The following is a 14409-nucleotide window of genomic DNA, read 5'->3' as shown; positions in this document are numbered from 1 at the left end:
GACAGGCCCCCCCTCGGCCCTTAGCGCTGACCAGAGAGCGACAGGCCCCCCCTCGGCCTTAGCGCTGACCAGAGAGCGACAGGCCCCCCCTCGGCCCTTAGCGCTGACCAGAGAGCGACAGGCCCCCCCTCGGCCCTTAGCGCTGACCAGAGAGCGACAGGCCCCCCCTCGGCCTTAGCGCTGACCAGAGAGCGACAGGCCCCCCCTCGGCCTTAGCGCTGACCAGAGAGCGACAGGCCCCCCCTCGGCCTTAGCGCTGACCAGAGAGCGACAGGCCCCCCCTCGGCCCTTAGCGCTGACCAGAGAGCGACAGGCCCCCCCTCGGCCCTTAGCGCTGACCAGAGAGCGACAGGCCCCCCCTCGGCCTTAGCGCTGACCAGAGAGCGACAGGCCCCCCCTCGGCCTTAGCGCTGACCAGAGAGCGACAGGCCCCCCCTCGGCCCTTAGCGCTGACCAGAGAGCGACAGGCCCCTCGGCCTTAGCGCTGACCAGAGAGCGACAGGCCCCCCCTCGGCCTTAGCGCTGACCAGAGAGCGACAGGCCCCCCCTCGGCCCTTAGCGCTGACCAGAGAGCGACAGGCCCCCCCTCGGCCCTTAGCGCTGACCAGAGAGCGACAGGCCCCCCCTCGGCCCTTAGCGCTGACCAGAGAGCGACAGGCCCCCCCTCGGCCCTTAGCGCTGACCAGAGAGCGACAGGCCCCCCCTCGGCCCTTAGCGCTGACCAGAGAGCGACAGGCCCCCCCTCGGCCTTAGCGCTGACCAGAGAGCGACAGGCCCCCCCTCGGCCCTTAGCGCTGACCAGAGAGCGACAGGCCCCCCCTCGGCCCTTAGCACTGACCAGAGAGCGACAGGCCCCCCCTCGGCCCTTAGCGCTGACCAGAGAGCGACAGGCCCCCCCTCGGCCTTAGCGCTGACCAGAGAGCGACAGGCCCCCCCTCGGCCTTAGCACTGACCAGAGAGCGACAGGCCCCCCCTCGGCCTTAGCGCTGACCAGAGAGCGACAGGCCCCCCCTCGGCCTTAGCACTGACCAGAGAGCGACAGGCCCCCCCTCGGCCCTTAGCGCTGACCAGAGAGCGACAGGCCCCCCCTCGGCCTTAGCACTGACCAGAGAGCGACAGGCCCCCCCTCGGCCCTTAGCGCTGACCAGAGAGCGACAGGCCCCCCCCTCGGCCCTTAGCGCTGACCAGAGAGCGACAGGCCCCCCCTCGGCCCTTAGCGCTGACCAGAGAGCGACAGGCCCCCCCTCGGCCTTAGCACTGACCAGAGAGCGACAGGCCCCCCCTCGGCCCTTAGCGCTGACCAGAGAGCGACAGGCCCCCCCCTCGGCCCTTAGCGCTGACCAGAGAGCGACAGGCCCCCCCTCGGCCTTAGTGCTGACCAGAGAGCGACAGGACCCCCCCTCGGCCCTTAGCGCTGACCAGAGAGCGACAGGCCCCCCCTCGGCCCTTAGCGCTGACCAGAGAGCGACAGGCCCCCCCTCGGCCTTAGCACTGACCAGAGAGCGACAGGCCCCCCCTCGGCCTTAGCACTGACCAGAGAGCGACAGGCCCCCCCTCGGCCTTAGCGCTGACCAGAGAGCGACAGGCCCCCCCTCGGCCTTAGCGCTGACCAGAGCGCGACAGGCCCCCCCTCGGCCCTTAGCGCTGACCAGAGAGCGACAGGCCCCCCCTCGGCCCTTAGCGCTGACCAGAGAGCGACAGGCCCCCCCTCGGCCCTTAGCGCTGACCAGAGAGCGACAGGCCCCCCCTCGGCCTTAGCGCTGACCAGAGAGCGACAGGCCCCCCCTCGGCCCTTAGCGCTGACCAGAGAGCGACAGGCCCCCCCTCGGCCTTAGCACTGACCAGAGAGCGACAGGCCCCCCCTCGGCCCTTAGCGCTGACCAGAGAGCGACAGGCCCCCCCTCGGCCCTTAGCGCTGACCAGAGAGCGACAGGCCCCCCCTCGGCCCTTAGCGCTGACCAGAGAGCGACAGGCCCCCCTCGGCCTTAGCACTGACCAGAGAGCGACAGGCCCCCCCTCGGCCCTTAGCGCTGACCAGAGAGCGACAGGCCCCCCCCCTCGGCCCTTAGCGCTGACCAGAGAGCGACAGGCCCCCCCTCGGCCCTTAGCGCTGACCAGAGAGCGACAGGCCCCCCCTCGGCCCTTAGCGCTGACCAGAGAGCGACAGGCCCCCCTCGGCCTTAGCACTGACCAGAGAGCGACAGGCCCCCCCTCGGCCCTTAGCGCTGACCAGAGCGCGACAGGCCCCCCCCCTCGGCCCTTAGCGCTGACCAGAGAGCGACAGGCCCCCCCTCGGCCCTTAGCGCTGACCAGAGAGCGACAGGCCCCCCCTCGGCCTTAGCACTGACCAGAGAGCGACAGGCCCCCCCTCGGCCCTTAGCGCTGACCAGAGAGCGACAGGCCCCCCCCTCGGCCCTTAGCGCTGACCAGAGAGCGACAGGCCCCCCCTCGGCCTTAGGGCTGACCAGAGAGCGACAGGACCCCCCCTCGGCCCTTAGCGCTGACCAGAGAGCGACAGGCCCCCCCTCGGCCTTAGCGCTGACCAGAGAGCGACAGGCCCCCCCTCGGCCCTTAGCGCTGACCAGAGAGCGACAGGCCCCCCCTCGGCCTTAGCGCTGACCAGAGAGCGACAGGCCCCCCCTCGGCCTTAGCGCTGACCAGAGAGCGACAGGCCCCCCCTCGGCCTTAGCGCTGACCAGAGAGCGACAGGCCCCCCCTCGGCCTTAGCGCTGACTAGAGAGCGACAGGCCCCCCCTCGGCCCTTAGCGCTGACCAGAGAGCGACAGGCCCCCCCTCGGCCCTTAGCGCTGACCAGAGAGCGACAGGCCCCCCCTCGGCCCTTAGCGCTGACCAGAGAGCGACATGCCCCCCCTCGGCCCTTAGCGCTGACCAGAGAGCGACAGGCCCCCCCTCGGCCCTTAGCGCTGACCAGAGAGCGACAGGCCCCCCCTCGGCCCTTAGCGCTGACCAGAGAGCGACAGGCCCCCCCTCGGCCCTTAGCACTGACCAGAGAGCGACAGGCCCCCCCTCGGCCCTTAGCGCTGACCAGAGAGCGACAGGCCCCCCCTCGGCCTTAGCGCTGACCAGAGAGCGACAGGCCCCCCCCGGCCCTTAGCGCTGACCAGAGAGCGACAGGCCCCCCCTCGGCCCTTAGCGCTGACCAGAGAGCGACAGGCCCCCCCTCGGCCCTTAGCGCTGACCAGAGAGCGACAGGCCCCCCCTCGGCCTTAGCGCTGACCAGAGAGCGACAGGCCCCCCCCTCGGCCCTTAGCGCTGACCAGAGAGCGACAGGCCCCCTCGGCCCTTAGCGCTGACCAGAGAGCGACAGGCCCCCCCTCGGCCCTTAGCGCTGACCAGAGAGCGACAGGCCCCCCCTCGGCCTTAGCGCTGACCAGAGAGCGACAGGCCCCCCCTCGGCCTTAGCGCTGACCAGAGAGCGACAGGCCCCCCCTCGGCCCTTAGCGCTGACCAGAGAGCGACAGGCCCCCCCTCGGCCCTTAGCGCTGAACAGAGAGCGACAGGCCCCCCTCGGCCCTTAGCGCTGACCAGAGAGCGACAGGCCCCCCCTCGGCCCTTAGCGCTGACCAGAGAGCGACAGGCCCCCCCTCGGCCCTTAGCGCTGACCAGAGAGCGACAGGCCCCCCCTCGGCCCTTAGCGCTGACCAGAGAGCGACAGGCCCCCCCTCGGCCCTTAGCGCTGACCAGAGCGCGACAGGCCCCCCCTCGGCCTTAGCGCTGACTAGAGAGCGACAGGCCCCCCCTCGGCCCTTAGCGCTGACCAGAGTGTGACAGGCCCCCTCGGCCTTAGCGCTGACCAGAGAGCGACAGGCCCCCCCTCGGCCCTTAGCGCTGACCAGAGAGCGACAGGCCCCCCCTCGGCCCTTAGCGCTGACCAGAGAGCGACAGGCCCCCCCTCGGCCCTTAGCGCTGACCAGAGAGCGACAGACCCCCCCTCGGCCCTTAGCGCTGACCAGAGAGCGACAGGCCCCCCCTCGGCCTTAGCGCTGACCAGAGAGCGACAGGCCCCCCCTCGGCCCTTAGCGCTGACCAGAGAGCGACAGGCCCCCCCTCGGCCCTTAGCGCTGACCAGAGAGCGACAGGCCCCCCCTCGGCCCTTAGCGCTGACCAGAGAGCGACAGGCCCCCCCTCGGCCCTTAGCGCTGACCAGAGAGCGACAGGCCCCCCCTCGGCCTTAGCGCTGACCAGAGAGCGACAGGCCCCCCCTCGGCCCTTAGCGCTGACCAGAGAGCGACAGGCCCCCCCTCGGCCTTAGCGCTGACCAGAGAGCGACAGGCCCCCCCTCGGCCTTAGCGCTGACCAGAGAGCGACAGGCCCCCCCTCGGCCCTTAGCGCTGACCAGAGAGCGACAGGCCCCCCCTCGGCCCTTAGCACTGACCAGAGAGCGACAGGCCCCCCCTCGGCCCTTAGCGCTGACCAGAGAGCGACAGGCCCCCCCCTCGGCCCTTAGCGCTGACCAGAGAGCGACAGGCCCCCCCTCGGCCTTAGCGCTGACCAGAGCGTGACAGGCCCCCCCCCTCGGCCTTAGCGCTGACCAGAGAGCGACAGGCCCCCTCGGCCCTTAGCGCTGACCAGAGAGCGACAGGCCCCCCTCGGCCTTAGCGCTGACCAGAGAGCGACAGGCCCCCCCTCGGCCCTTAGCGCTGACCAGAGAGCGACAGGCCCCCCCTCGGCCCTTAGCGCTGACCAGAGAGCGACAGGCCCCCCCTCGGCCCTTAGCGCTGACCAGAGAGCGACAGGCCCCCTCGGCCCTTAGCGCTGACCAGAGAGCGACAGGCCCCCCCTCGGCCCTTAGCGCTGACCAGAGAGCGACAGGCCCCCCCTCGGCCCTTAGCGCTGACCAGAGAGCGACAGGCCCCCCCTCGGCCCTTAGCGCTGACCAGAGCGCGACAGGCCCCCCCTCGGCCCTTAGCGCTGACCAGAGAGCGACAGGCCCCCCCTCGGCCCTTAGCGCTGACCAGAGAGCGACAGGCCCCCCCTCGGCCCTTAGCGCTGACCAGAGAGCGACAGGCCCCCCCTCGGCCTTAGCGCTGACCAGAGAGCGACAGGCCCCCCCTCGGCCTTAGCGCTGACCAGAGAGCGACAGGCCCCCCCTCGGCCCTTAGCACTGACCAGAGAGCGACAGGCCCCCCCTCGGCCCTTAGCGCTGACCAGAGAGCGACAGGCCCCCCCTCGGCCCTTAGCACTGACCAGAGAGCGACAGGCCCCCCCTCGGCCTTAGCGCTGACCAGAGAGCGACAGGCCCCCCCTCGGCCCTTAGCGCTGACCAGAGAGCGACAGGCCCCCCCTCGGCCCTTAGCGCTGACCAGAGAGCGACAGGCCCCCCCTCGGCCCTTAGCGCTGACCAGAGAGCGACAGGCCCCCCCTCGGCCCTTAGCGCTGACCAGAGAGCGACAGGCCCCCCCTCGGCCTTAGCGCTGACCAGAGAGCGACAGGCCCCCCCTCGGCCTTAGCGCTGACCAGAGAGCGACAGGCCCCCCCTCGGCCCTTAGCGCTGACCAGAGAGCGACAGGCCCCCCCTCGGCCCTTAGCGCTGACCAGAGAGCGACAGGCCCCCCCTCGGCCTTAGCGCTGACCAGAGAGCGACAGGCCCCCCCTCGGCCCTTAGCGCTGACCAGAGAGCGACAGGCCCCCCCTCGGCCCTTAGCGCTGACCAGAGAGCGACAGGCCCCCCCTCGGCCCTTAGCGCTGACCAGAGAACGACAGGCCCCCCCTCGGCCCTTAGCGCTGACCAGAGAGCGACAGGCCCCCCCTCGGCCCTTAGCGCTGACCAGAGAGCGACAGGCCCCCCCTCGGCCCTTAGCGCTGACCAGAGAGCGACAGGCCCCCCCTCGGCCCTTAGGGCTGACCAGAGAGCGACAGGCCCCCCCTCGGCCTTAGCGCTGACCAGAGAGCGACAGGCCCCCCCCCTCGGCCCTTAGCGCTGACCAGAGAGCGACAGGCCCCCCCCCTCGGCCCTTAGCGCTGACCAGAGAGCGACAGGCCCCCCCTCGGCCCTTAGCGCTGACCAGAGAGCGACAGGCCCCCCCTCGGCCTTAGCGCTGACCAGAGAGCGACAGGCCCCCCCTCGGCCCTTAGCGCTGACCAGAGAGCGACAGGCCCCCCCTCGGCCCTTAGCGCTGACCAGAGAGCGACAGGCCCCCCTCGGCCCTTAGCGCTGACCAGAGAGCGACAGGCCCCCCCCCGGCCCTTAGCGCTGACCAGAGAGCGACAGGCCCCCCCTCGGCCCTTAGCGCTGACCAGAGAGCGACAGGCCCCCCCTCGGCCTTAGCGCTGACCAGAGAGCGACAGGCCCCCCCTCGGCCTTAGCGCTGACCAGAGAGCGACAGGCCGCCCCTCGGCCTTAGCGCTGACCAGAGAGCGACAGGCCCCCCCTCGGCCTTAGCGCTGACCAGAGAGCGACAGGCCCCCCCCTCGGCCCTTAGCGCTGACCAGAGAGCGACAGGCCCCCCCCTCGGCCCTTAGCGCTGACCAGAGAGCGACAGGCCCCCCCCTCGGCCCTTAGCGCTGACCAGAGAGCGACAGGCCCCCCCCGGCCCTTAGCGCTGACCAGAGAGCGACAGGCCCCCCCTCGGCCTTAGCGCTGACCAGAGAGCGACAGGCCCCCCCTCGGCCTTAGCGCTGACCAGAGAGCGACAGGCCCCCCCCTCGGCCCTTAGCGCTGACCAGAGAGCGACAGGCCCCCCCTCGGCCCTTAGCGCTGACCAGAGAGCGACAGGCCCCCCCTCGGCCCTTAGCGCTGACCAGAGAGCGACAGGCCCCCCCTCGGCCCTTAGCGCTGACCAGAGAGCGACAGGCCCCCCCTCGGCCTTAGTGCTGACCAGAGAGCGACAGGCCCCCCCTCGGCCCTTAGCGCTGACCAGAGAGCGACAGGCCCCCCCTCGGCCCTTAGGGCTGACCAGAGCGCGACAGGCCCCCCCTCGGCCTTAGTGCTGACCAGAGAGCGACAGGCCCCCCCCTCGGCCCTTAGCACTGACCAGAGAGCAACAGGCCCCCTTGGCCTTAGCGCTGACCAGAGCGGGACAGGCCCCCCCTCGGCCTTAGCGCTGACCAGAGAGCGACAGGCCCCCTCGGCCCTTAGCGCTGACCAGAGAGCGACAGGCCCCCCCTCGGCCCTTAGCGCTGACCAGAGAGCGACAGGCCCCCCCTCGGCCCTTAGCGCTGACCAGAGAGCGACAGGCCCCCCCTCGGCCCTTAGCGCTGACCAGAGAGCGACAGGCCCCCCCTCGGCCCTTAGCGCTGACCAGAGAGCGACAGGCCCCCCCTCGGCCCTTAGCGCTGACCAGAGAGCGACAGGCCCCTCGGCCTTCGCGCTGACCAGAGAGCGACAGGCCCCCCCTCGGCCCTTAGCGCTGACCAGAGAGCGACAGGCCCCCCCTCGGCCGTTAGCGCTGACCAGAGAGCGACAGGCCCCCCCTCGGCCCTTAGCGCTGACCAGAGAGCGACAGGCCCCCCCCTCGGCCTTAGCGCTGACCAGAGAGCGACAGGCCCCCCCTCGGCCCTTAGTGCTGACCAGAGCGCGACAGGCCCCCATCAGTCCTCAGCAATGACCAGAGCCCCCCCTCAGCCTTCGTGCTGACCAGAGCGTGACAGGCCCCCCCTCGGCCTTAGCGCTGACCAGAGAGCGACAGGCCCCCCCTCGGCCCTTAGCACTGACCAGAGAGCGACAGGCCCCCCCTCGGCCCTTAGCACTGACCAGAGAGCGACAGGCCCCCCCTCGGCCCTTAGCGCTGACCAGAGTGCGACAGGCCCCCCCTCGGCCCTTAGCGCTGACCAGAGTGTGACAGGCCCCCCCTCGGCCCTTAGCACTGACCAGAGCGTGACAGGCCCCCCCCCCCGGCCTTAGCGCTGACCAGAGCGTGACAGGCCCCCCCCCCTCGGCCTTAGCGCTGACCAGAGCGTGACAGGCCCCCCCCCTCGGCCTTAGCGCTGACCAGAGCGCGACAGGCCCCCTCGGCCTTAGCGCTGACCAGAGAGCGACAGGCCCCCCCCTTCGGCCCTTAGCGCTGACCAGAGAGCGACAGGCCCCCCCTCGGCCCTTAGCACTGACCAGAGAGCGACAGGCCCCCCCTCGGCCCTTAGCGCTGACCAGAGAGCGACAGGCCCCCCCTCGGCCCTTAGCGCTGACCAGAGAGCGACAGGCCCCCCCTCGGCCTTAGCGCTGACCAAAGAGCGACAGGCCCCCCCTCGCCCTTAGCGCTGACCAGAGAGCGACAGGCCCCCCCTCGGCCCTTAGCGCTGACCAGAGAGCGACAGGCCCCCCCTCGGCCCTTAGCGCTGACCAGAGCGCGACAGGCCCCCCCTCGGCCCTTAGCGCTGACCAGAGTGTGACAGGCCCCCCCTCGGCCCTTAGCGCTGACCAGAGCGTGACAGGCCCCCGCCCCGGCCTTAGCGCTGACCAGAGCGTGACAGGCCCCCCCCCTCGGCCTTAGCGCTGACCAGAGCGCGACAGGCCCCCTCGGCCTTAGCGCTGACCAGAGAGCGACAGGCCCCCCCTCGGCCCTTAGCGCTGACCAGAGAGCGACAGGCCCTCCCCCCGGCCTTAGCGCTGACCAGAGCGTGACAGGCCCCCCCCCTCGGCCTTAGCGCTGACCAGAGAGCGACAGGCCCCCCCTCGGCCCTTAGCGCTGACCAGAGAGCGACAGGCCCCCCCCCTCGGCCTTAGCGCTGACCAGAGAGCGACAGGCCCCCCCTCGGCCCTTAGCGCTGACCAGAGAGCGACAGGCCCCCCCTCGGCCCTTAGCGCTGACCAGAGAGCGACAGGCCCCCCCTCGGCCTTAGCGCTGACCAGAGAGCGACAGGCCCCCCCTCGGCCCTTAGCGCTGACCAGAGAGCGACAGGCCCCCCCTCGGCCTTAGCGCTGACCAGAGAGCGACAGGCCCCCCCTCGGCCCTTAGCGCTGACCAGAGCGTGACAGGCCCCCCCCCTCGGCCTTAGCGCTGACCAGAGCGCGACAGGCCCCCTCGGCCTTAGCGCTGACCAGAGCGCGACAGGCCCCCCATCAGTCGTCAGCAATGACCAGAGCCCCCCCTCGGCCTTAGTGCTGACCAGACCATCATAGCTCCCCCTCAGCCCCTAGCGCTGACCAGAGCATGACAGGCCCCCATCAGTCCTCAGCAATGACCAAAGCCCCCCCTCGGCCTTAGCGCTGACCAGAGCATGACAGGCCCCCTCGGCCTTAGCACTGACCAGAGCGCGACAGGCCCCCCCTCGGCCTTAGTGCTGACCAGAGAGCGACAGGCCCCCATCAGTCCTCAGCAATGACCAGAGCCCCCCCTTGGCCTTAGTGCTGACCAGAGCGTGACAGGCCCCCCCTCGGCCCTTAGCGCTGACCAGAGAGCGACAGGCCCCCCCTCGGCCCTTAGCACTGACTAGAGTGCGACAGGCCCCCCCTTGGCCCTTAGCGCTGACCAGAGAGCGACAGGCCCCCCCATCAGTCCTCAGCAATGACCAGAGCCCCCCCTCGGCCCTTAGCGCTGACCAGAGCGTGACAGGCCCCCCCTCGGCCCTTAGCGCTGACCAGAGAGCGACAGGCCCCCCCTCGGCCCTTAGCACTGACTAGAGTGCGACAGGCCCCCCCTTGGCCCTTAGCGCTGACCAGAGAGCGACAGGCCCCCCATCAGTCCTCAGCAATGACCAGAGCCCCCCCTCGGCCCTTAGCGCTGACCAGAGAGCGACAGGCCCCCCCTCGGCCCTTAGCGCTGACCAGAGAGCGACAGGCCCCCCCTCGGCCCTTAGCACTGACTAGAGTGCGACAGGCCCCCCATCAGTCCTCAGCAATGACCAGAGAGCGACAGGCCCCTCCTTGGCCTTAGCGCTGACCAGAGAGCGACAGGCCCCCCCTCGGCCCTTAGCGCTGACCAGAGAGCTACAGGCCCCCCCCTCGGCCTTAGTGCTGACCAGAGAGCGACAGGCCCCCCCTCGGCCCTTAGCGCTGACCAGAGAGCGACAGGCCCCCCCTCGGCCCTTAGCGCTGACCAGAGAGCGACAGGCCCCCCCTCGGCCCTTAGCGCTGACCAGAGAGCGACAGGCCCCCCCTCGGCCTTAGCGCTGACCAGAGAGCGACAGGCCCCCCCTCGGCCCTTAGCACTGACTAGAGTGCGACAGGCCCCCCCTCGGCCTTAGCGCTGACCAGAGAGCGACAGGCCCCCCCTCGGCCCTTAGCGCTGACCAGAGAGCGACAGGCCCCCCCTCGGCCCTTAGCGCTGACTAGAGAGCGACAGGCCCCCCCTCGGCCCTTAGCACTGACTAGAGTGCGACAGGCCCCCCCTCGGCCCTTAGCACTGACTAGAGTGCGACAGGCCCCCCGTCAGTCCTCAGCAATGGCCAGAGCCCCCCCTCAGCCCTTAGCGCTGACCAGAGCACGATAGCCCCCCCATCAGCCCTTAGCGCTGACCAGAGCTTGATAGCCCCCCCTCAGCCCTTCGTGCTGACCCTTCCAAGCTGGCCATGTTGCTGCTAGTGCATGTGGGTGCAGGGGGCACGTCTGAGAGCAGGTTTCACCTGAGGATGCTGTGGCTGGGTGGAGGGAAATCAAGGCACTGAGGCATCAGCATGGCAAAGGTGCCGCGTGCTGATTTATCTCTCACGTGAAGAGGTGTGGTAGGCTGACGCCATGATTGATTATCCCCTATTAGTGATGAACGAAGACATTAGTCATGGTAGAGAGAATCCCGCTAAGGTCAGTCAATCCTGCTGAGCCTGGTGTGGAAGTGTTCTTTGGTGGGGTCCAGGTTGCCAATGTACAGGGGAGCAAAGGGTAGGCTGTGTCCCCCAGCAGGCACGTGGGCATGTCCATGTCCCTGACGCTGACGGTGCCGTTGGGGAAAAAAGTGCTGGTGCACATCCTGTGGAGTTCCAGAAGACACGAGCATTGTGTGCCTTCCCCGACCATGGGGGCTGCAGCACTGGGGGAAAATCCCCTTCCTATTGATTAGTAAGAGGCCTGGTGGGCGGGGGCCAGGATGGGGATGTGCATGCTGTCAATGCTCTCCCCCCTGCAGCTGGGGAAGCCCATGGCAGCAAAGCCAGTGATGAGGGGTCCATGTTGCCCAGCGTGATGACCCTCTGCAGCAGGATGGCATTGATGGCCCTGACCACCTATAGAATCATAGGGTTCCTGGAAGCAGCGTTGCAGGGAGTCTGGAGGAGAATGGTGAAGAGGTCTCCCAGGCTGAGCTGGTCACCGTCCTGCTACAGCACCTTGTGGGCAGTCCGCATGAACTCCGCTGTGAGGTGCAGCAGGAGGCCCAAGAGCCTGGCACTGCTTTGCGGCAACTCCAGCTCCTTGGGCGTCCCCAGGGGCAACCAGAGCACGCAGGGGGTAGGCAATGGAGAAGAGGCGTGTGAGATGCAGTGGTAGAGAGGAGCCCCTTGAAGCTCCAGTCTTAGCTAGCCTCAGCAAGCAGCTGCAGGACAGCTACTGCTCTCCTGATGCCTCCCAGAGCACTTCCAGGGGGCTTGAATGCGATTCAGGCTCTAGTCAGCATGAACATGCTATTTGGTCCAATTCTGTGCTATTTCGATGGGAACTGGTAGTGTGGACGTGCTGGTTCAAAATAACGATGTGGGGAGTTGTTAGTGATAGAAATGTAGCCGTGTTAGTCTGGTGTAGCTGAGACAAAATACAGGACAATGTAGCACTTTAAAGACTAACAAGATGGTTTATTAGATGATGAGCTTTCGTGGGCCAGACCCACTTCCTCAGATCAAATAGTGGAAGAAAGTAGTCACAACCATATATACCAAAGGATACAATTAAAAAAATGAACACATATGAAAAGGACAAATCAAATTTCAGAACATAAGGAGGATGTGGGGAGGGGGGAGGTAAATGTCTGTGAGCTAATGATATTAGAGGTGATAATTGGGGAAGCTATCTTTGTAATGGGTAAGATAGCTAAAGTCTTTGTTGAGACCCCCACGTAGAGTGTCGAATTTTAGCATGAATGACAGTTCAGAGGATTCCATTTCAAGTGCAGATTTAAAAGGCTTCTGAAGCAGGATGCAGATAATTAAGTCGTTGAAATGGCAAGAAACTGTTTTCTCTTTGTGCTCCTGTCTGATATCTGTTTTGTGGGCATTGATCCTTTGGCGAAGTGTCTGAGATGTTTGTCCAATGTACATAGCAGACGGACACTTTCGGCACACGATAGCATAGATTATATTTCTGGATGCGCAGGAATATGTGTTCTTGATCTTGTAACTCACTTGGTTAGGTCCAATAATGATATCAGTAGAGTGAATATGTGGATAAAGCTGGCGACGGGGTTTGTTGCAAGGGAAGGTACCAGGGTTGGTATTAGTGTGGTATGTCCTGTGGTGGTTGGTGAGAATCATCTTGAGGTTAGTTTTATTACTAACTTCCCAGTGTAGACATGCCCGAGTGTCACCCGGTGCCTTGGATAATGTTGCATGCGTTTCAGCAAGGCGCCACCGAGGGTCACTCTCTCCCTTACAGAGCTGTGCATGCATTGCAGTGAGTGGCCACTGCGGGTCACATGTTCCCAGCTACATGTTCGGTTAGTCTTTAAGGTGCTGCAGGACTATTCCTTGTTTTTTAAATTCCTCCATTAGAGAATTGCTACATGCATCACTGGGAGCGGCCACCGGGTGTCGCTGTTGCCCCAGTACAGGATTGCTAAGTGCATTGCCGCGAGTGTCCACTAGGTGTCACCTTTGCCCCAGTACAGGATTGCTAAGTGCAATCAAAAAGTAATAGCAAAATGTGTTTTAAGTACATCAGGAGCAGGAAGCTGGGTAAACAAGCAGTGGGCCCCTGGGTGATCTAGATGCTAAAGGAGCCCTCAAAGATGATAAAGTCATTGCAGAGAAGCTAAATGAATTCTTTGCTTCAGTCTTCATGGCTGAGGATATTGGGGAGATTCCCAAACCTGAGCTATTCTTTTTAGGTGACAAATCTGAGGAATTGTCCCAAACTGAGGTGTCATGAGGGGAGGATTTGGAACAAACTGATAAACTTAGCAGTGACAAGTCACCGGGACCAGATAGCACACACCCAAGAGTTCTGAAAGAACTCAAATGGGAAATTGCAGAATTATTAACTATGGTTTGTAGCCTATCCTTTAAATCGGTTTCTGTACCTAATGACTGGAAGATAGCTAATGTAACACCAATACATAAAAAGGGCTCTAGAGGTGATCCTGGCAATTACAGATCGAGAAGTCAAACGTCAGTACTGGGCAAATTAGTGGAAACTATAGTAAAGAATAAAATTGTCAGGCACATGGATGAACATAATTTGTTGGGGGAAAGGCAACATGGTTTCTGTAAAGGAAAATCATGCCTTAATAATCTGCTAGGTTCTTTGAGGGGATCAACAAACATATGGACAAGGGGGTCTGGTGGATGTAGTGTACTTAGATTTCCAGAAAGCCTTTGACAAGGTCCCTCACCAAAGGCCCTTAAGTAAGTTGCCATGGGATAAGAGGGAAGGTCCTTTCATGGACTGGTAACTGGTTAAAAGACAGGAAGCAAAGGGTAGGAATCAATGGTCAGTTTTCTGAGTGATGAGAGATAACTAGTGGGGTCCCCCAAGGGTCTGACATTTATTCCTCCCCTTTGTTTCCTGTCTTTTACCCAGTTCTCAATCCAAGAAAGGACCTTCCCTCTTATCCCATGACAATGTAATTTACACAAGAGCCTTTTGTGAGGGACCTTGTCAAAGGCTTTCTGAAAATCCAAGTATACTATATCTACTGGATCCCCCTTGTCCGCATGTTGGTTAACCTCTTCAAAGAACTCTAATAGATTAGTAAGACAGGATTTCCCTTTACAGAAACCATGTTGACTTTTGCCAAACAAATTATGTTCATCCATGTGCCTGACAATTGTATTCTTTACTATAGTTTCAGCTAATTTGCCCGGTACCAATGTTAGACTTACTGGTCTGTCATTGCCAGGATCACCTCTAGAGCCCTTTTTAAATATTGGTGTGATCACGTTAACTACCTTCCAGACAGTAGGTACGGAAGCCGATTTAAAGGCTACAAACCACAGTTAACAGTTCTGCAATTTCCCATTTGAGTTCTTTTAGAACCCTTGGATGAATGCCGTCCGGACCCGGTGATTTGTTCATGTTAAATTTTTCTATTTGTTCCAAAACCTCCTCTAATGACACTTCAATCCGGGACAGTTCCTCAGATTCATCACCCACAAAGGACGGTGCAGGTTTGGGAATCTCCCCAACATCCTCAGCTGTCAGGATTAAGGGGGGGGCTAGCTGCACCGCTGCCCGGGGCACCAACCTATGGGGGGCGCCTGATTGAAGTGTGAAGGGGCGCCGTGCACCCAGGGGCGGGGCCGCACATGCACCGCACACCTGGGGCCGGGCTGCGCATGCGCTGCGTGCCCGGGGCCGTGCATCCTCCG

At 64.5% G+C, this 14409-nt stretch overlaps 1 protein-coding gene across 1 annotated transcript in view; it reads left to right on the top strand.

Moving 5' to 3' along the window:
* The window catches only part of GAS2L1 (growth arrest specific 2 like 1), a 48629-nt gene that overhangs the window by 4155 nt on the left and 30065 nt on the right, over positions 1–14409 (top strand). The window lies entirely within an intron of this gene.

The sequence above is a fragment of the Pelodiscus sinensis genome, chromosome 15 (genome assembly GCF_049634645.1).
Source record: "Pelodiscus sinensis isolate JC-2024 chromosome 15, ASM4963464v1, whole genome shotgun sequence".
Classification (NCBI taxonomy): domain Eukaryota; kingdom Metazoa; phylum Chordata; order Testudines; family Trionychidae; genus Pelodiscus; species Pelodiscus sinensis.
Note: the sequence above shows the minus strand (reverse complement) of the source record. Positions and strands in the feature narration are given on the sequence as shown.